Source organism: Engystomops pustulosus, chromosome 3 (genome assembly GCF_040894005.1).
Source record: "Engystomops pustulosus chromosome 3, aEngPut4.maternal, whole genome shotgun sequence".
Classification (NCBI taxonomy): Eukaryota; Metazoa; Chordata; class Amphibia; order Anura; family Leptodactylidae; genus Engystomops; species Engystomops pustulosus.
The window spans coordinates 52,782,099-52,803,770 of NC_092413.1; the positions used below are offsets into that span (position 1 = coordinate 52,782,099).

General features: G+C 45.4%; 1 long non-coding RNA gene across 2 annotated transcripts in view; it reads left to right on the forward strand.

The window, feature by feature from the left end:
• LOC140121351 (uncharacterized) overlaps positions 1 to 19,347 on the forward strand; it is a 41,723-nt gene extending 22,376 nt beyond the window's left edge. The window contains exons 4-6 of one of the 2 annotated variants that reach the window (XR_011854067.1): positions 7,657 to 7,687; positions 9,682 to 9,755; positions 18,235 to 19,347. This is a non-coding gene — a long non-coding RNA (uncharacterized lncRNA). The remainder of the gene's footprint in view (positions 1 to 7,656; positions 7,688 to 9,681; positions 9,756 to 18,234) is intronic. The other variant, XR_011854068.1, reaches the window with a different exon arrangement.
• The last annotated feature ends 2,325 nt before the right edge of the window (positions 19,348 to 21,672 follow it).

The window sequence follows — 21,672 nt, forward strand, 5'->3', positions numbered from 1 at the left end:
GGGGGCGGTCCAACACGCTGCCTCTTCTCCGGACCCCCTGCTCGCTCCATAGGGTGGCAGTTACTGCCGCGCGTCATGCGGTAGTCACCGCCCTAGCCACAACCCCGCCCCCTCATGAATACGTCGGACAGCTTTGCGAGCGGTCCGACGATTACATTAATAATAATAATTCTTTATTTATATAGCGCACACAGATTACGCAGCGCTGCACAAGCATATCAAATTGGTCCCTGTCCCCATGGGGCTCACAATATCCCGCCACAGTGTTAGAAGGATAGCGTTACCGGAAACCTCTGAAAATTCAGGATGTGCATGGTGGGAGGAAAGCGGAGCTTATAGGCCACGGGATTGATGAGAGTGCCAGAAACGGGAAACAAACCCTACGGTCTGAGACAATGTGCAGGAGAAGTCCATGAAGCCGAAAGATGTGCAGAAAGAAAAGGCTTGCAAGGTGTGGAGCCAACGGCAGACTTGGCAGAGGAACAAAGTTTCAACATCTAAGGCCCGTGCCACACTTGCGAGTGTGATGCGATGAACTCGCATCACACTCGCAACGCATGCTGCTGGGAATGCACGGCCCGAACTCTGCACCGCGGGAGTGAACTGACATGCTGAGTTCACTCCCGCGGTGCAGCGTTCTGGCCGTGCATTCCCGGCAGCATGTATTGCGAGCGTGATGCGAGTTCATCGCATCACACTCGCAAGTGTGGAACGGGCCTTAGAGAAGTGATCTGTTACCACCCAGATGACTGTATTACCGGAAGATAGGAGATGCCCAGGGCTATGTGACTCCACGGGCAACTGGGTATCGGCAACGGGAGCAGCAGACCTACAGGCTTAAGGCGTGAAGACCTGTTACGGGCACAGAAAGCACAGGAACCCACAAATTCTCGAATGTCTTTGACCAGATCTGGCCACCGGTAGTAACGAGATATGAAGGCTACAGATCTCTGCACCCCAGGGTGCCCGGCCACATGAGAGCAATTTCCCCAAGTTAGTATCCTCTTCCGAAGAGCCGGTCGGACATAGATCTTGCCAGGAGAGAGCTGCCGTAGGTCCACAGGAGCTGCAGCAACCAATCATTCCAGTGGAACAATATGACAAGGAGCCAATTCTTCCCCAATAACATCAGAGACACGAGAGAGGTCAGCTTTGATGTGAATCAGGAAGTTGAATTGCAAGAAGAAGAGAGACCAGCGAGCCTGACGAGGATTGAGAAGCTGAGCAGTCTGGAGATACAGACCGGATGATGAGCTCCTTCCAGAGGATAGCTCCATTCCTCCAAAGCAAACTTTATGGCCAGAAGTTCCCGATCACCAATGAAATAATTCCTCTCGGCAGCTGAGAATGTCCTTGAGAAGATGCCGCAGGTGACGGTTCAACCTTTGGGCCCTTTCTCGGTGAGAATGGCCAAGCAATAACGGATGAGGCGTCAACCTCCAATTTAAAAGGCTTCTCCGTATCGGGCTTTGTGAGAACAGGCGCAGAGACAAAGGCAGACATCAGCTTGGTGAAGGCTTCTTCACCTGCCGGTGGCCAGAGTCTCGGATTGGCATTCTTCTTGGTCAGCGCCACAATGGGAGATACAGAAGAGGAGAAATGTGGAATAAATTGCCGGTAATAATTGGCGAAGCCCAGAAATCTCTGTATGGCACGTAGTCCCACTGGCTGAGGCCACTGAAGTACAGCAGACAACTTGGCAGGGTTCATCTGTAGTCCTTTGTCGGAAATGATGTATCCCAGGAACGGAAGACTACTCTAAGAAAATTGGCATTTCTCCAGCTTGGCATATAAGTGATTGGACCTTAGACGCTTGAGAACTTGGCGGAGGTGGATCAGATGAGACTGAAGGTCAGGAGAAAACACCAGAATATCGTCCAAGTAGACAACGACACAGATGTAGAGAAAGTCTCTGAAGATATCGTTGACGAATTCTTGGAACACCGCTGGGGCACTGCAGAGTCCAAAGGGCATTACCAAAAAACTCAAAATGCCCGTCACGAGTATTGAAAGCTTCCACTCATCACCTTCACGGATGTCGTTATATGCCCCTCGCAGATCCAGCTTGGTCAAAATCTTGGCACCCCGTTGGCGATCAAAGAGTTCAGTAATGAGAGGCGAAGGGTAGCGTTTTTTCACCGTGACTTCATTGAGGCCATGGTAATCAATGCACGGACGGAGGGAACCATCCTTCTTGGCCACAAAGAAGAATCTAGCACCAGCAGGGGAAGACGACTTGCGGATGAATCCTTCGGCAAATTCTCCTTTATGTAGGGTTACATAGCCGCAGTCTCAGGCACAGATAATGGGTATACCCCACCTTGTGGAGGAGATTTACCCGGCAGCAGCTCTATGGGACAGTCATAAGGGCGGTGCAGTGGCAGAATCTCTGCTTGCTTCTCCGAGAAAACATCTACAAAGTCCTTATAAACAGCGGGAAGGCCTGCCAGCTGATTGTGAGAGTCCACAGAGGACATTACGGACACTGGGTGAAGGGTCATGAGACCGCAGGAATGGCACTCCGGTCCCCAGCGAAGGATTTCCCCAGTCTGCCAGTTGAGCACTGGAGCATGTTGCTGCAACCACAGGAGGCTCAAAAGCATTGAGGACGTAGTGTGGAGGAGCACATAAAACGACAGTCTCTCCTTGTGCAACGCCCCAATTTGCAGAGGCAGGGGCAATACTGGACCGGGTCATGGAGAATCTGTCCGCTGATGGAAGAGATAACCAGCGGCTTCTCTAGGCGAACCTAGATGCTGGGAGACCAAGGCAGCATCCATGAAATTCCCTGCAGAGCCAGAGTCCAGGAAGGCTGGGACTTGAAGTGGGTTGCCTGTTCCAAAACTGAGAAGAGCAGAGACATTCAGACAAGGAGAAGCTTTGCTCTCACCTAGGGATGCTTCTCCCAAGAACCCTAGGTGCGGGCGTTTTCCCGGGCGCTGTGGACAGACTAGACAAGATGAAAGAAAGTGCTCAGGGCTGGCACAATAGAGATTCTGCCTTTGTCTGGAAAATCCTGGGGAGATAGACAAGCTCTATCCACTTGCATGGGCTCCTCTGCAACAGGCACGGAAGACGGCTGAGGTGGTCTTTGGAAGACTGGAGCCAAGCGGGACAGACGACGGGGCCTGACTTGCGGTTGTTCCAAACATCACTCCTCAGAGCGTTCGGTAAACCGGACGTCTATCTGAGTGGCCAGAGAGATTAGTTCACTCAGCTTGGACGGAAGGTCCTGTGCAGACATGGTGTCATTGATCTGACCAGACAATCCCTTTTTAAAAGTTGCGACCAGGGCGGCTTCGTTGCAGGCAAGTTAAACGCCAGAGTAGGGAACTGGACGGCATTATCGTCGAAAGAGGTGTCTTCTTGACGGACTGGTATTCGGCAAAGAAGGTGGTGATATAAGCAATGACTGGTCTCTCCTGTCCCAGAGAGGGGTAGCCCATGTCAGGGCCTTCCCGGAGAGGAGGTTGATGAAAGCAACTTTGGACCATTCTGAGACTAACTGCGTAGGCATGAGTTCAATGTGCATGGAGCACTGAGTGATAAAGCCCCTGCACAACTTGGGATCCCCATTATATTTAGATGGCATAGATAGACGCAGTCTGTGTTCTGCAGAAGATAATGCGACCGCAGTAGTGGAGGGTACCGCAGGAACCGGATGATGATGCTGCTGCTGTTGCTGGGATGACAGTAGCTGCAGTAGCATAGCGGAAACTTGAGTTGCTGACCTTGCAAGGCAACTTGCTGGGTCTGCTGAGCCACAATGGTGGGAAGATTCGCCAGAAAAGATTGCGTAACCTCATGAGATCCATGGCTGGATCTTACTGTCAGGATCGGAGGTAGTGGATCCTCTGTACCACCGCGGACGATGATGTAAGCCGACACCTGGGACCGGAGTCTAAGTGGCACCCGGTTTTCACCAGATTCCGCTGCAAAGCAGGTTGGACTTGTTGTGGCGTGGTACCACCAGGTCGTTCCCCAGGCGTGACTTTGTCCGCTGTGGCGGCCAAGGCGTAGTACAGAAACTTGTACTTTATACATCATACTTAGAACATACATTATATACACTCTACACATCATATCCCTTAGATACATCATACACATACATAATACATAGAACATATATCACATACTGTGTCATTATATATGAACCTTATATATATTATTCATACATCATACATATCAAATTATGGCTGGACAATTGTCCAATAGCACAGCCGGCAACCGGATATTTAAGGAGGCCACAGCCTCCTAATAGTATATCCAATGCAGCAAAAGACTCAATGGATAATTGCGCTATAGCTCGTGTCTGAATGAGCGCAGGCTACCGCTAGTGCTCCAACACATTTATTTTCCATTTACCTTATTTTCATATTTGTCTTTTAAATTGTTGGCTTGACATGAAAGTGAAATGTTCTTATATTGTAGCATTATTAATTTTAAACTCAGTTTCCTGTAAAAAGGTTATTTCTCTTGGTGATTACATCATGTACGGAAATAGCTTTAATTCTACAGGTAGCAAATAAGTAGCAGATTATAATCAAGAAATACATTTTGTCAAGCAACAGGAAACCTATTTCGAGAGGTGATTTGAACATTGCAGTATTCTTCAACATGCTACTTTTAAGCATTTACAAGTCTTCCTTATTATCTGTGTGCACAGCTGTGGATTGGAAACCAGTGCCCTAGTATTATAGGGGTAGTGCAGTTATGAGGGTCACAGGCACAATGTTATGAGGAGTTAATATAAGTAGCATCATTATATGAACATAACTTACAAATTAAAATAAAATTCTACCTATCAGTTTCCTGTAGAACACAAATACATCTATAAATATCCCAGTAAATGTCTGCTAGTTACACTCATCTACTGCAAAATTATAGAATCAGCCAGTTTGCACTGTTTTTGCAACTTTTTCCTATCTACTTACAAACTAAGAGGCACTGCCAATCTGCAGGTTGTTCTAATACCAGTGCGGTAATCACAAGACTTGCTGAAGTAAAGACTTCCAAAGACTTTCCAAAGAAGTCATAGGTGCTCAGGTTACCAGTCAGTGAGTAAACTTGAGAAAGAGTCACACTTACTGATGTGTCTCCATACTTTATTCAGCTGCTTGTTAATGTCCTGCTGCACTGAAAACAGTATGAAGACATTTTGGTAAGTGCTGCTTTCTTCTTTATCAAGTTTTGCCTACCTACTCCTCGGTTCACTTATGCTTGTTAGCCCCAGATATGTTAAGGGATCCCAGATGCACGTCGGCTTTATTCCATCCAACTTCGCAAATTTTGCCATAAATCCAATCCAGCCCTCTCTTGTTGTAGGAAATAAATTAGAACTGGTTGCAGCTAAATCTGCAACTTTTCACATACTAAGCAACCAAGACACTCTAGCCCAGGGACTGCCTGTATACTTTCTGTATCGATTTTTTACAGTTTTCTAGATCTCTACTTGCTGTCATTCTATAAGAAGATTTGAGTGTGAGATGTAATAGTGTGTTTTAGTGCAGAGTAGAACTAGGCACATCTCTGCTGCACTAGATTAACCCCTTAAGGCCCTTTTTAATTTTTGCGGTTTCATTTTTCACTACTCTCCTTCAAAAATCCATAACTTTTTATTTTTCCATGTAAATCTGCGTAACAAATTTTACTTCATAGTGACGGTATTTAATATTTAATATTTAATATGCTGTCTACTGGGAAGTGGGGAAAAAAATTCCAATTGCAGTGAAATTGGTAAAAAAAATACATTCAAAATGCTTTTTATATTTTGCTAAATGGGTGCTATGGGACTTTGAGTGCTATTTTCTGTGACAGGTTAAACACTGGGAATAATCGTTATTATATTTTGATAGATCGGACATTTTGGGACACAGTGATACCTAACATGTTTATGATTTTTACTGTCTATTTATATTTAGATCAGTTCTAGAAAAAAGGAGTTATTTAAGATTTAGGAATTTTTTGTATTTATTTATTTTCCTTTTTTATTATTTTTTTATACTATTTTTCAGACTCTCTACAGTAAGCCAGTATATGGGGATTTTCCTCATCATTCATTACAATGTGTAAATCGTACATTGTAATGAAATAGTTAAATTCAGACATTGCTTTGCTTCAAAAATTTAGTGATCACACTGTTGTGGTAGGCTGTATTTGTGACAACAATGAGTCGGAGTATCGTGGTACAGTGAACCGTTATGTAAGATGGTGTAGGGAAATTGGACTACTACTTAATATCGAGATAACTAAAGAATTGGTTAATGATTTTAGGCAGAAAATGTGTGTCTCCTGCTTTGCATAGATGAGCTTGTAGTTGAGCAAGTTTCAGAATATAAATATTTAGGGGTCTATGTTGACAAGAAACTGGATTGGCAATTCCATGTTAATACAAAGGTGAAGAAATTTCAGAGTAAATTGTATTGTTTTCGTTCATTAAGTTCCTCTAATATTTGCAACCGCTTACTGTATAGTTTCTATTGAACAGTGTTGGAAAACATGCTATTCTTTGCAGTTGTAGCATGGGGCACAGGAATCTCAGCTTGTGACAGGTCGAGACTTAGTAGTCAGATCAGGACGACTACTACTGGGTAATAATAATTCTTTATTTATATAGCACACACAGATTACGCAGCGCTGCATAAAGCAGGACAAATTGGTCCCTGTCCCCATGGGGCTCACAATTTAAACAACCTACCAGTATGTTTTGGAGTGTGGGAGGAAACCAGAGTACTCGGAGGACACCCATGCAAACACAGAGAGAACATACCAACTCTTTGCAGATGTTGACTCGGGTGGGACTAGAACCCAGGACACCAGTGCTGCAAGGCAGAAGTGCTACCCACTCAGCCACCATGCTGCCGTAGGAATTTCGAAGGACTACTGGGAGTCAGTAGTCAATAAAAGAGTACTTGGCAGGTTTAATAAAATTATCATGGAAACAAGGAATCTGAATCATGACATATTGGCTGATCAGCGAAGTGCAATTACGGTAGTAGTAGATATAGGGGCAGATTTAGCAAGTGTCTGAAATTTTTCCCCGCCGAGGTCCGCCGGAGTTCACCTTCTTCTTCCTGGTGCATGTAAGTGCGTGTCTTGCGACACAATTCGAAATGTTAAATCTCGTGCTCAGTCCGAATCCGTAGGGTTGTCCGACGGCCCGCCCCCGATTTGTGTTGCGTGCAAGCCGGCGCCCGTGCACCAAAATCCGATTGCGTGCACAAAATCCCCTTTTAAAATAGGCTTAAAACGGAAATCATCAAAAATGTGCTCCGTAAATGTGCTCCGTAAATGTGCTAGTAAATTAGCCCCATAGAGTATCATACAATATATGAAATCTGTATATATAATACAAAGTCAGTATATATAATAGATAATAAAACACAGAGGTATTAAACCAATTGCAATATGATCAAAGTTGTCTTCATATATTCAATAATTCACCTGCATATGCATATAAGTATTAGCAGCAAAAAAAAAATGTTTTTTCAGTAAGAGTCAATCCTAATGAGTTGGTAAAAAGTACTTATAATTGATCTGAAAGAAAATGATGTTAATACAATACCACTCTCTGTAGTTATATGTAGATCTTTTAAAGCCGCTTTTGGATCTCAGCGTATAATCGAAGGCATTTGCCTCTCCATTCTCCTATTCCAGGTCAGCACTTGCAGTCGAGGCTTGGTATCAGGTGGGTGGAATCGAGGATTGGTTTGTATAGTTAGTCCCTATTGTATAGGTTGTTAGTTGTTGGTTGTAAACTTTATATAGTTAGTCTTAGTCTTTGGGATCACAAGACCATAAATCCTGGATGCTCTTCTGTGGGATTGCAAATGAAAAGTAAAACAACAATAAAGTAAAATAAAAGCAAGGCTGGACGCATTTCGGAACACCTGTTCCTTTCTCGGCAGCAAGGAAGGAACAGGTGTTCCGAAACGCGTCCAGCCTTGCTCTTATTAGGTAGCTAGCTCAATTAGTCTTATTAAGCTGAGGCTGGGGAAAGTAAGAGATATCAGTGGCTAGATGCACAGGATAATATCTGGCATGTGGATCTCACTTGTTCATCACAGTCATGTGATGTCACATAGGTACCGGGCTCAATATGTGATTATAGCGATCTCTTCTGTGTGACATCACATGTGTCACAGTCTATGAGAATAGTCTCTTGGAACTTATTAAAAAAAATTTAATGGGCTTTACCATGGATATTATCAAATTCTTATTTTAACCCACAGTAAAGAAGCCCTAATTGTAATGGGAACACAGGACTCTCCTAAACATTACGGGACAACCTTGAACAATACAAACAAATAACACAAAAAGAAAGGTCAGAAGTGCCGCCCACTTCAGGAGAAGAATAGTGAGGATTTTACTGATACGGCTGAAATACCAGGCTATAATATCAGGCTAGTAAAAATGGGTATCATTGGAATTGTTGTCAAGGTTTTCTCCAGCTGTTATAAAACTATACTCTTGGTAAATAGGGTATAGTGTCGGACTGGCCCGCCAGAGTACCGGAGAAACCTCTGGTAGGCCCCGACGCGTGTAGGTCCCGACGCCTGCTAGGCCCGGCGTCCAAGGCCTGCTAGGCCCCGGCATCCAAGGCCTGCTAGGCCCCGGGCCTGACATCCTGTGCTCCGGTATCTGGCGCCTGCTAGGCCCCGGCGTCCGGCGCCTGCTAGGCCTTGGACGCTGGGGCCTAGCAGGTGCCGGACGCAGGGGACTAGCAGTCGTCAGGGTCCAGCAGGCACTCTGGAGCGTCATGGTCGGTAAGTGTAAGGCCCTGGGGTGATGGGAGGCCCTGTATGTATACTGGGGTGAGGGGAGGCCCTGTATCTATACTGGGGTGAGGGGAGGCCCTGTATCTATACTGGGGTGAGGGGAGGCCCTGTATCTATACTGGGGTGAGGGGAGGCCCTGTATCTATACTGGGGTGAGGGGAGGCCCTGTATCTATACTGGGGGGAGGGGAGGCCCTGTATCTATACTGGGGTGAGGGGAGGCCCTGTATCTATACTGGGGTGAGGGGAGGCCCTGTATCTATACTGGGGCGAGGGGAGGCCCTGTATCTATACTGGGGCGAGGGGAGGCCCTGTATCTATACTGGGGTGAGGGGAGGCCCTGTATCTATACTGGGGTGAGGGGCGGCCCTGTATCTATAGTGGCGTCAGGGGAGGCCCTGTATCTATGGTGGGGTCAGGGGAGGCCCTGTATCTATAGCGGGGTGAGGGGAGGCCCTGTGTCTATAGTGGGGTGAGGGGAGGCCCTGTATCTATAGCGGGGTGAGGGAAGGCCCTGTATCTATAGCGGGGTGAGGGAAGGCCCTGTATCTATAGCGGGGTGAGGGAAGGCCCTGTATCTATAGCGGGGTGAGGGGAGGCCCTGTATCTATAGCGGGGTGAGGGGAGGCCCTGTATCTATAGTGGGGTGAGGGGAGGCCCTGTGACTATACTGGCTACTGGGGGGAGGCCCTGTGACTATACTGGCTACTGGGGGGAGGCCCTGTGACTATATTGGCTACTGGGAGGAGGCCCTGTGACTATACTGTCTACGGAAGTACTGAGACTATACTGGCCACGATAACAATACTGGCTACAGTGGGGTCATCATTGTAAAATTGCCCACTTTGGGACACTGTTATACTGTTTATAAAGTGAGAAGCCTAAAATGTTTTTGTGTTCTACAGAAAAAAAGCTTGGGGACTTCATGAAGCTGACACAGTGGGCTAGGTCATAGAAGAAGATGAAAGCAAGATTTATAGTAAGTGCTGGAATTACCCCTAAACTCACAATGCTGCAGCATCTCTTTTGTGCTGTGACTCTCTGTTATTTTCTCATATGAGGAGAAAATCTAACTTTTACTCAAAGAGCTACAGTCACAGTACACAACCACACATGGAGTACAGCAGCAGTACACAGCCATACATGGAGCTACAGCCACAGTACACAGCCCCATATGAAGCTACAGCCACAGTACACATCCACACATAGAGCTACAGCTGCAGTATACAGCCACACAATGAGCCATAGAAGCAGTACACAGCCATACATGGAGTTACAGCAGCAGTACACAGCCACATATGAAGCTACAGAAGCATTACACAGTCATACATGGATCTACAGCCACAGTACGCAGCCACACATGGAGCTACCGCCGCAGGATACAGCCACACAATGAGCCACAGAAGCAATACACAGCCATACATGGAGCTACAGCAGCGGTACACAGCCACATATGAAGCTACAGCAGCATTACATAGTCATACATGGATCTACATCCGCAATATTCAGCCATACATGGAGCTACCACCACAGTAAACAGCCATAAATGGAGCTACAGCCTCAGTATACAGCCATACATGAAGCTACAGCAGCAGTATACAACCATACATGGAGCTACAGCCACAGTACACAGCCATACATGAAGTTACAGCCACAGTACACAGCCATACATGGAGCTACAACCACAGTACAGAGCCATACATGGAGCTACAGCCACAGTACACAGCCATACATGGAGCTACTGACACAGTACACAGCCATACATGGAGCTACAGCCATAGTACACAGTCATACATGGAGCTACAGCTGTAGTACATAGTCATACATGGAGCTACAGCCGCTGTACACAGCCATACATGGAGCTACAGCCGTAGTACACAGCCATACATGGAGCTACAGCCGCAGTACATAACCATACATGGAGCTACAGCGTAGTACACAGTCATACATGGAGCTACAGACACAGTACACAGCCATACATGGAGCTACAGCCGTAGAACACAGTCATACATGGAGCTACAGTAACAGTACACAGCCGTACATGGAGCTACAGCCGCAGTACACAGCCGTACATGGAGCTACAGCCGCAGTGCACAGTCATACATGGAGCTACAGCCGTAGTACACAGTCATACATGGAGCTACAGCCGCTGTACACAGCCATACATGGAGCTACAGACACAGTCCACAGCCATACATGGAGCTACAGCCGTAGTACACAATCATACATGGAGCTACAGCCGCAGTACACAGCCATGCATGGAGCTACAGCCGTAGTACACAGCCATACATGGAGCTACAGCCGCAGTACACAGCCATACATGGAGCTACAGCCGTAGTACACAGTCATACATGGAACTACAGACACAGTCCACAGCCATACATGGAGCTACAGCCATAGTACACAGCCATACATGGAGCTACAGCCACAGTACACAGCCATACATGGAGCTACAGCCGCAGTACACAGCCGTACATGGAGCTACAGCCGTAGTGTACAGTCATACATGGAGCTACAGCCGTAGTACATGGTCATACATGGAGCTACAGCCGTAGTACACGGTCATACATGGAGCTACAGCCGCAGTACACAGCGGTACATGGAGCTACAGCCGTAGTGCACAGTCATACATGGAGCTACAGCCGTAGTACACAATCATACATGGAGCTACAGACACGTTCCACAGCCATACATGGAGCTACAGCCGTAGTACACAGTCATACATGGAGCTACAGACACAGTACACAGCCATACATGGAGCTACAGCCGTAGAGCACAGCCATACATGGAGCTACAGCCGCAGTACACAGCCATACATGGAGCTACAGCCATAGTACACAGTCATACATGGAGCTACAGACACAGTACACAGTCATACATGGAGCTACAGCCGTAGAACACAGTCATACATGGAGCTACAGCCACAGTACACAGCCATACATGGAGCTACAGCCGCAGTACATAGCCGTACATGGAGCTACAGCCGTAGTGCACAGCCATACATGGAGCTACAGCCGTAGTGCACAGCCATACATGGAGCTACAGCCGCAGTACACAGCCGTACATGGAGCTACAGCCGTAGTACACAGTCATTCATGGAGCTACAGCCGCAGTACACAGCCGTCCATGGAGCTACAGCCGTAGTGCACAGTCATACATGGAGCTACAGCCGTAGTACACAGCCATACATGGAGCTACAGCCGTAATACATAGTCATACATGGAGCTACAGCCGCTGTACACAGCCATACATGGAGCTACAGACACAGTACACAGTACACAGCCATACATGGAGCTACAGCCGTAGAACACAGTCATATATGGAGCTACAGCCGCAGTACACAGCCATACATGGAGCTACAGACGTAGTACACAGTACATAGCCATACATGGAGCTACAGCCGCAGTACACAGCCGTACATGGAGCTACAGCCGTAGTACACAGTCATTCATGGAGCTACAGCCGCAGTACACAGCCGTCCATGGAGCTACAGCCGTAGTGCACAGTCATACATGGAGCTACAGCCGTAGTACACAGCCATACATGGAGCTACAGCCGTAGAACACAGTCATATATGGAGCTACAGCCGCAGTACACAGCCATACATGGAGCTACAGACGTAGTACACAGTACATAGCCATACATGGAGCTACAGCCGCAGTACACAGCCATATATGGAGCTACAGCCGCAATACACAGCAATACATGGAGCTACAGCCGCAGTACACAGCCGTACATGGAGCTACAGTCGTAGTGCACAGCCATACATGGAGCTACAGCTGCAGTACACAGCCATACATGGAGCTACAGCCGTAGTACACAGTCATACATGGAGCTACAGACGCATTACACAGTACACAGCCATACATGGAGCTACAGCCGCAGTACACAGCCGTACATGGCGCTACAGCCATAGTGCACAGTCATACATGGAGATACTGCCGTAGTACACAGTCATACATGGAGCTACAGCCACTGTACACAGCCATACATTGAGCTACAGCCGTAGTACACAGTCATACATGGAGCTACAGCCGCAGTACACAGCCATACATGGAGCTACAGCCGTAGTACATAGTCATACATGGAGCTACAGACACAGTACACTGCCATACATGGAGCTACAGCCGTAGAACACAGTCATACATGGAGCTACAGCCGCAGTACACAGCCATACATGGAGCTACAGCCGTAGTGCACAGTCATACATGGAGCCACAGCCGTAGTACACAGCCATACATGGAGCTACAGCCGTAGTACACAGCCATACATGGAGCTACAGCCGTAATACATAGTCATACATGGAGCTACAGCCGCTGTACACAGCCATACATGGAGCTACAGCCATAGTACACAGTCATACATGGAGCTACAGCCGCAGTGCACAGCTATACATGGAGCTACAGCCGCTGTACACAGCCATACATGGAGCTACAGCCGCAGTACACAGCCATACATGGAGCTACAGCAGCAGTACACAGCCATACATGGAGCTACAGCCGCAGTACACAGCCATACATGGATCTACAGCCGTAGTTCACAGTCATACATGGAGCTACAGCCGTTGTACACAGCCATACATGGGGCTACAGCCACAGTATACAGCCATACATGGAGCTACAGCAGCAGTACACAGTAAAATAATAAGATGTTTACCCACCAATGGTTAGACACAGGGTGCACTCACACTGCCATTGTCGGGACGCATATATGGCTGCAAGTTTAAATACCTCCCCATAGACAGCAATAGGTTCCCGCTGGTGGTACGGTGCCACACACACGTGTGGCACCATACACGGGGAAGAGATACACGCATGTGCTATCTCTCCCTGTGTGCACAGCAATGCACCACTATCTCCTATGGAGAGGAGTGAGCACTGCTCCTCTCTTCTAATAAATCCACCGGAAAGTGTTTTACACTTCAATTAGGAGTTGTCTGGTAGTCTTTCTTGTTACATGAAGGGTGGGCCTCCCACCCCCCCACCCCCCCCCCAAATTTTCTCTGGTGGGCCCAAGGTACTCCAGTCCGACACTGATAGGGTATATGATGAGTCCCAGAAGTCAGACTCCCCAGCAATCGCCAACTTCTCTACTATTCTTTGAATAAGATAAGTGTAAGTATGGTGCGATAACCCCTTTAAATAATATGACCAAATAATGTTTCCATATGAAACTTAAAATGCTGTATACTACTGTTTAGTACCACAATATGATGTGCATAAACAATTCCTTATCACTGCCATGTCAATCTGGGTCCTTTACACAGAATGGAAATGCAAGCCTAGGCTGGAGGTAATTCACACCTGATACACAGCTATGGAAATACGTATTATTAATACAGAAATATTATTAAATGCATAAGCATAGAATTTTCGGGATATTAGCAGAATGATATGCAGTAGTTTTAATACATTTATAGTACAAGAGTTGTATCGTGTAGCTCTGTATCAATACTGAATTTATTCAAGATACATTTTGATATCTTTAAGCTGCATGGAAAGTCACTATGCCAATATGAACATAGCCTTAAATGTATTGATAAATAAGATCCAATGACAAGTACTATACATTTTGTGAAATTTATATGAACCTCCTTTTGCCATGCTCAGTTTTGTAGCATGGGTTTATATGCTTGAAAGTAAAAAGTAGGAACATAATACCATAAATATCTGAAAATAATTCCAGTAGCCAATAACATGGAATAAGAAACTATTCTATTCCTGTTTATTACATTAGTCACCTGCTCCTTCCAGTTCCTGTTACTTGTACAGAACTTGAGATAGCAGCAATGAAATATTTCTGCATGACATTGTTGATTGTTTCAGCATTACTCAGATTGATACATAAAATATGCAAGTACCATTAAAATGCACATATTGCAGAAAAGAGTCATGATGATAAATAAGTAATAAGCGTCTAGACTTAAAGAAAGTTTCTGGGCTCCTATACTACTAAAAATCCATCCACAGGATTGTTTATTACGGTAGAAGTTGATTAGTGGGGTTGCTGTACATTAATTAGGACCCAAAAGAACACAGCTTATTCATTCACTTCAATTAAATCTGTACCTAGAGCGGCCACATACCTGATACAATGGGCCACATTTACTTACCCATCCATGCTGCGATCCCATATCCGGAATGTCAGATGATCATGCATTGTGCCACGATTCACTTAGATTATGCGCCCCCCGATATCCTGCATATGTCGCTCTCCGCTCAGGTTCGCCAGAGTTCACCTTCTTCTTCATGTAAGTGCATTGTCTTGCGACACAATTTAAAAGTTAAATCCCGCGCTTAGTCCGAATCTGTCGGATCGTCCGACGGCCCGCCCTCCGATTTGTGTCGCATGGAAGCCGTCTCCCATGCGCCAAAATCCGATCCCCTTCTAAATCCCTGTCCCAGTGGCGCAATCCCCGAAAACGTCGGAAAACCCGATGGAAATGTGGCCGCGGGACCTTTAGGAAATAAGGCACACTGTGTTCTGAAACTTGTCTATCGCTCCAGTGGAATTGATTCTCGGGGCCCACCTACTGCTACATGGAAATATTTTCTGTATATACTTAGACCACATTTACAGAATGTATTTCCACTCTGTGATGAAACTCCAAACGATATACCACTGACACAATTTCTTAAAAACTTATATTTCTTCTTTATTAGTATCAAAGCTAAAAAAAAGCATAGGAACTAACCAGTAGTAGTCCATAACTCTACTTCATGATGTGCAGACTTTCACCAAGGGAATAGCATATTGAGCAACATTTCGGAGGCTCCATCTACTTCTTCACTACTGCCAGACGGCATATTTCAGCCACGATGAAGATAAGGAGCGGTGACCCCTCCCCTCTCCATAGCGATCCATTGTGCATGGCCCACAAGATGGGGAAAGATAGGTACGATGCCGCTCCGTGCGGCCATTCCTTTCTATGGGGGGAAGGCTTTCGGCCGTACTTACGTCCTCCATACGGTTGTGTGAATGCGGCCTTGATGAAAGTAAAAAAACAGATATATTTTGATGTGCGTTTTTCCCAATGTGTTTGCCCAGATTTATTAAACACCCTGCATGTTCTTTTTAGTGCAAACTGCTTGCACATGTATTTGTGTTGTTGCTGCACTACACCTGACTACCTAACGTGACACAAAATTCTGCATATAAGGGGGCGTCTTGTGCGATACATTTATCATGCAGTGTCCAAAAGAAATTTGTTGCACAACCTATGTTAAAGGTGCACCAAAAAAAAAGTTGGTGCACTCTGTCGGAGCAGTGCAGGGTGCACCAGATTCGCGAAGAATGGGCACCACAAATCCTGAATCTGGAGCACTCTTTTTTTTGCAGATTGCAGTTTTTTTTTATAAATTTTGCCCAATGTGAATGCAGCTTTTAAATTGCATTTTAAGCACATCTGGAACATCTCCTCCCACAACGCAGATGTGTTTAGACCTAAATGCTTGTCTTCAGTAAGCCTACTTAGGCAATGCAAGCATTTAAGTCTAAACACGTCTGTGTTTTGGGTGAAGAGTCTCCAGATTCTCCAGACAAGTCCCGACACTGATGTCAGGGGGCGGAGACAGCAGCGCGTCAGCATCCACCATGGGGCGGGTCTAAAAAAGCATGGGGAGGGCATTGATGCTTTTAACGGCACACTGGTGGGCCAGTCCGACCCTGCAAGTTGTCTCACCAACACTGATTGGTTAAAGGACTTGTTAGAACCCTTTAATGTTAAAACTTAAAAAAAAATCGAAGTGGTCTGTAGATTTATTTAAAGTCCTAATAACACAGCAATGAGGCCTTGTAGCTTAAAGGAACACCGTCACCAGGTTTAACCCCCCCCCACTAAACTAATAGCACCCTCCAATAGGGTATGATATCCTTTTTAGAATTCCCTCATATATGTTAAATCTCTGTTTACCAATAAAATACAAATCACCACCAAAATCATAGGTAAATCAGCTGGGAAGAGGCAAAGAAGAGAGATGAGTCACGCTGAGAGGCTGAAGGGAGAATGCCCCTTCAGACACCCCTGTCTTTGGTTCCATAGTACCTAGAGCATTATCTTGTTTAAAAAAAAAACATTTTGGAAGTCCAGCCAACACATGTGGCCCTGTGATTTCCCGCTCATATAACCAAATAGTTTAGTGTCCGTTGTATCACTAATGGTGATGACCAACTGGAGACCCACAATAGAGTGAATAGTTGCACAGCTTTATTATATGCAGAACTTCCTCCTGAGTACTCTTCTTTAAGCTTAAACATTCGTTATGTTGGCCAAGAAGACAATTTTATACTCTTACAATGCCCATAAACTATGCATCCTTGTGTAGGTAAACTCAATTGGATTGTCACTAGTTGCCTGGTTGTACCTGTATCAGGCACAGCCTGGCGAATAGTAGTGATTGTCAGGATTCAAGAATAGTGGATCCTCTGGACCACATCGGGAGGTGGTACCTGGTCTTCACCAGAGCCTGCCAAAGTTGGATGGTCTTGCTGCGGCGGGGTACCACCAGGTCGTTCCACAGGTGCAACTAACCCGCGGTGGCAGCCGAGGTCGACGTACCTCAGCAGGTTAGGTTCAGGCACAGGGTCAGGGCAGGCGGCAGAGATGCAAGGTCAAGTCCAATCCGCGGTCAGCAACGGGAGGTCCAGACAGATGGGAACGGGAACACAGGAACAGACAGGAACAGGAATGCAGGAACATGGGTACAGGAACATGGGAACAGGAACGGAGGAACACGGGAACAGGAACTTAGGAACACACAGGAGCACAGGAACACGGGAACTCAAGAGGAACACACAGGAGTGCAGGGATACTCTGGAATATTGCAGGGGTGCTTTTATCAATGGCATAGACTCAAAGATCCAGCAGGGTGTGCAGGGAGAGGCAGATTTATATAGAATTCTGGGAAATGGCCAGCACCAACGCTTTAAATTTCCCAAAGCCGGCACATGCGCCCTAGGAGTCGGGGACGTGAGCACACGACCTGAGGTCCAGAATCAGACGCAGGGAGAGGTAAGTTGTGTGATCGTAGCGCTGGCGACTGCCATGGGGCATGAATGAGCCTGCGACTCAAGATATGGGTTGGGGGGGCACCCGTGACTCTCATGCTTTTACCACTGGCAGGTGCTCTGTGTGGACATGCTTAGGCCGCATACATGCAAAAAATATCCAAAAAAATGTAAAAAATCACCAGTGACCTTAAAGAAAGTTGAAAAATTCAACACATTCAATCTATAATGCCACTGATTATTCTGCAAAACAGCATTCAGAATTTCATGAACAAACTATTGCCTCTTTCAACCTCTAAACCACAAAGCACCACCATTACTTTCTGTGTTGAGTTACCACTACCTTTTATTAAAACTCTCCCACTTCACAAAAATAAACATGAACCTTCTACTGTACTGCTATGAATGTTTTAGGAAGTTTTTAATCACATTTTTTTACTTGTCCACAACAGCTTTTATCATACGAGTGCAGTCCGAAAACTGAGTAAGTTATAGTATTTTGTGCTATGGACACTTCAGATGCTTTCCATGGCTAGTTGATCCAATCCTATCTGAGAAACTATTCTGACCCGTCATGTGTGAAACTTGTCCAGTGAAGGCAACAGGTGCATGAAGAAAAACACAAAATAGGAAGCCATCCTGGAGTGGTCAGTTTCACATGTATCAAGGAGGTAACTAAGACCTGTAAATATAAGATGTAAAACACAGACACAACAGGAAGAAGATGGGGAAGAAAGTTTGTTGGAGAATTATATAACATTTCCTTACACAAACCATATCAATTATTTGCTGAAAGTGAACCGTCCCTTTAACATGCTTTGTACAGCAATTTTCTGCCAAACAGGACTTTACAAACTGCACCATATTGTGACTTTTTTCCCCTTGTGCAGCCTTCAAAGAAGTGGGATAGCACGTGAAAACTCAGCTTTGGCATCTGAAAAAATGGCAAAAAAAGAGAAAAGAATGTGATAAATTCCCATTCACAGCTGCATTGTGCTTTCAGTTCTGTTCTATTCGAGGCTCAGAATACCTATATTCTGGTGACATGTGCTGGGCTACATATATACTAGGGGCTTGTGCTAGGCTACATATTTACTGGCGGTGTGTGTGCTGTGCTACATATATACCGGGGGTGTTCTGGGCTACATATATATGGGGGGAGTGTGCTTTATCTAGGTTAAGGCTAACTCTGAAACCCGTCAATCTTTTGCATGTTTTGCAAGTATTTTTTTCCCTGGGGTCGGGCCACCGTTCATTCCCGTGATGGCAAGGTACAACAAAGCTGGTCATCTATGCCGTGTCTTGTCCCTTTAATTTGCTGTCTTAAGGTCCCAAGATGTACATGGTGGTGGTGAGAGGGTGTCCATCCTGCAGGAGGGAGGGGGCGTCTCCTGTACTGAAACATGTTATTTATGCACCATTCTGAAGAAGTCAATCTGCCGCATCACCATTATTTATGAGTAAATATATGTCATTGTTTGTTGGTTTCAGAAATTTTGCAGACTTGGTCAAACCTGTCTTGTTATTCAGTATCAGATACTGTGTTCATGTGGAAATATTTAAATATGGGTAATATTCTTATTTATGTAACATACATTTTGATGTAGATTGTTTGCTTGTTGGTCTAGTAGCCCTTTCAAGTTTTGTTGTGAAATGCATTTCTCAAGATCCCTATTCCTTTGTGGTTTACATGACTTGCACATCTCCTTTTGAGTTTAGTTTGAAAGGCTATGAGACTGAACACAACAGTCTAGCACTTGCTAGTTCATTGAAGGAATTTAATCCATAGATTAAAGTCGGGGGCCTGGCACAGAATTTGCACTGTGGCCCATCAGCTTCACACTATGCCACTAGTAAAGGCAGTAGTAAACTTATGGCTATATCTGTGGTAATATTCCTATATTTATTATCTATGACCTTCTTCCTTCTAAAATAAACTTGTATATTGCATATACTAGTGACCCTGGGGGGCTCTCGTTTCCAGAGCCCCTCACTGCTGCAGTGTCACAGTTACAATTAACAGAACATGTCTCACCCTCCCCCTGCTGTCTCCCTCCTCCCTCTGTCTGTGTAATCGATCAGTAGGAGGAAATGCATGGGGAGGGGAGACCTGCTTTGCTCATTGTAACAGCCTGTAAAAATACAGCACTGAGGCACTCATTAGCATAATTTTACAAATTTATCTTAGAAAGGAAGGCGGTCATGGTTAACAAATATAGGAAGATTACCGTTACAAAAGAACACTTTTGTCCAGTTGCTCTTGTTGCTTCTTTCTCAGTGTTTATTCTTAGGAGAGAACTAGAATCAGTTTGGTTGGGTTAGTTATTTAAGACCCCCACTAATATGATATTAATTACCTATCCTGTCAAAAGGTCAGGTAATGCTTTTTTTAGGGAATTGGCAATAAAATGAAAAGGTAGGACAGATTAAGACAGTTAGCCCTAAAGCTAGACCACCAGCTGTCCCTACCTAATTGCCCATCCTACCCTAAACTGAAGTTGACGATTGGATAATGTTTGTACAGTACAAAATCAACCAGAAGACCATGTAAGGGTCAAAAATTCCACAATATGAAAGTCCAGAAATTGCTAGCAAGCTCCAAGGAACACTTATAACAAGCACTGATAAGTTGGAAGATAATCCTTTTTGTAAGAATAATCTGTATCTCAGTCCAAAAGGTGATTGGATTCCTAATATCCAAACAAAGCAGACTAGCAGACAAGGATTGTGAGTAGAGGAGGGATCTGTCTATCACAGCTAACTTAACTGGCTCCAGCCCAGAACAAAATCAACAGGAGACACACACTTGTGGTGATAATCAGTTAAGACAGCCAGGAATGAAGTGAGGCAGTGTTGAGGGCAGTATAGGGCAGAATATCAAACTTAACAGACAGAGGATGACGCTGAAGCGCAAACACGCACTGATGTCATTTTTGTCCATCAAATGTTTACTATTTCAAAGATATCTGCTTCCAGGTAGTAAATAGGGGTCTTAATGCTGTTCTGGGCATATGATTTCTTGCTGATACAATATAGTGAATACAGATGTGCATCAGGATGTAACACATAGCAAACATTTAGGCATATATATCATATTTATCAGTCTTGATACACACACACATATACAGTATATGTGTATCAAAAATCATCTCACATAGGCATGGGGGGATGACACAGGAAAAAAAAATTCTAAAAGAAGTAGCAGTGAAGCAGCACTCCATAAATAAATTTGTTTCCTTATTCCACCATTAAAAAAAGCAGCGACGTTTAGTCCTCTCTATGAAGGCATTATCTCTTTGTTATGGTGGAATAAAGAAACAATCTTTATGGAGTGCTGCTTCACTGCTTTTTCCTTACATAATTGCTGCTCCAATTACCCTCTTTTTTTGCCAGGAAAAAATTCTCTATACTTGACAAAGACAAACTCCACATTTCTGGTGCAAATGTGATGAAGAATTAACTCAGACTGATGCTTATGTCAGGCACCCGGGGAAATGGATCCACTGGACCTCCACAGACGATGACATAAGCTGAACCTGGGAATGGAGTCTAACTGGTACCCGGTTTTCACCAGAGCCTGTCGCAAAGCAGGTTGGACATGTTGCGGTGTGGTAACAACAGGTCGTTCCACATGCGTAACTTTGTCTGTGGTGGTGGCCGAGGCGAGGTACAGAAACATTGAGCAGAATCGTAGTCGGGGACAGGCAGGAGGTCAGGACAGGTACGACAGGAACCGAACCGCGTAATCACCGACAGATGAGTCCCTTGACACAGGTTCAGCAGTGCGGTCTTAGCAGAAGACGCCCATGCAGGTTTTTCAATGACGGATCCAAACTCAGCAAAGAAAGATGTAATAGTAGCTGTGACCCGGTCTTTTCTGTCCCAGTAGG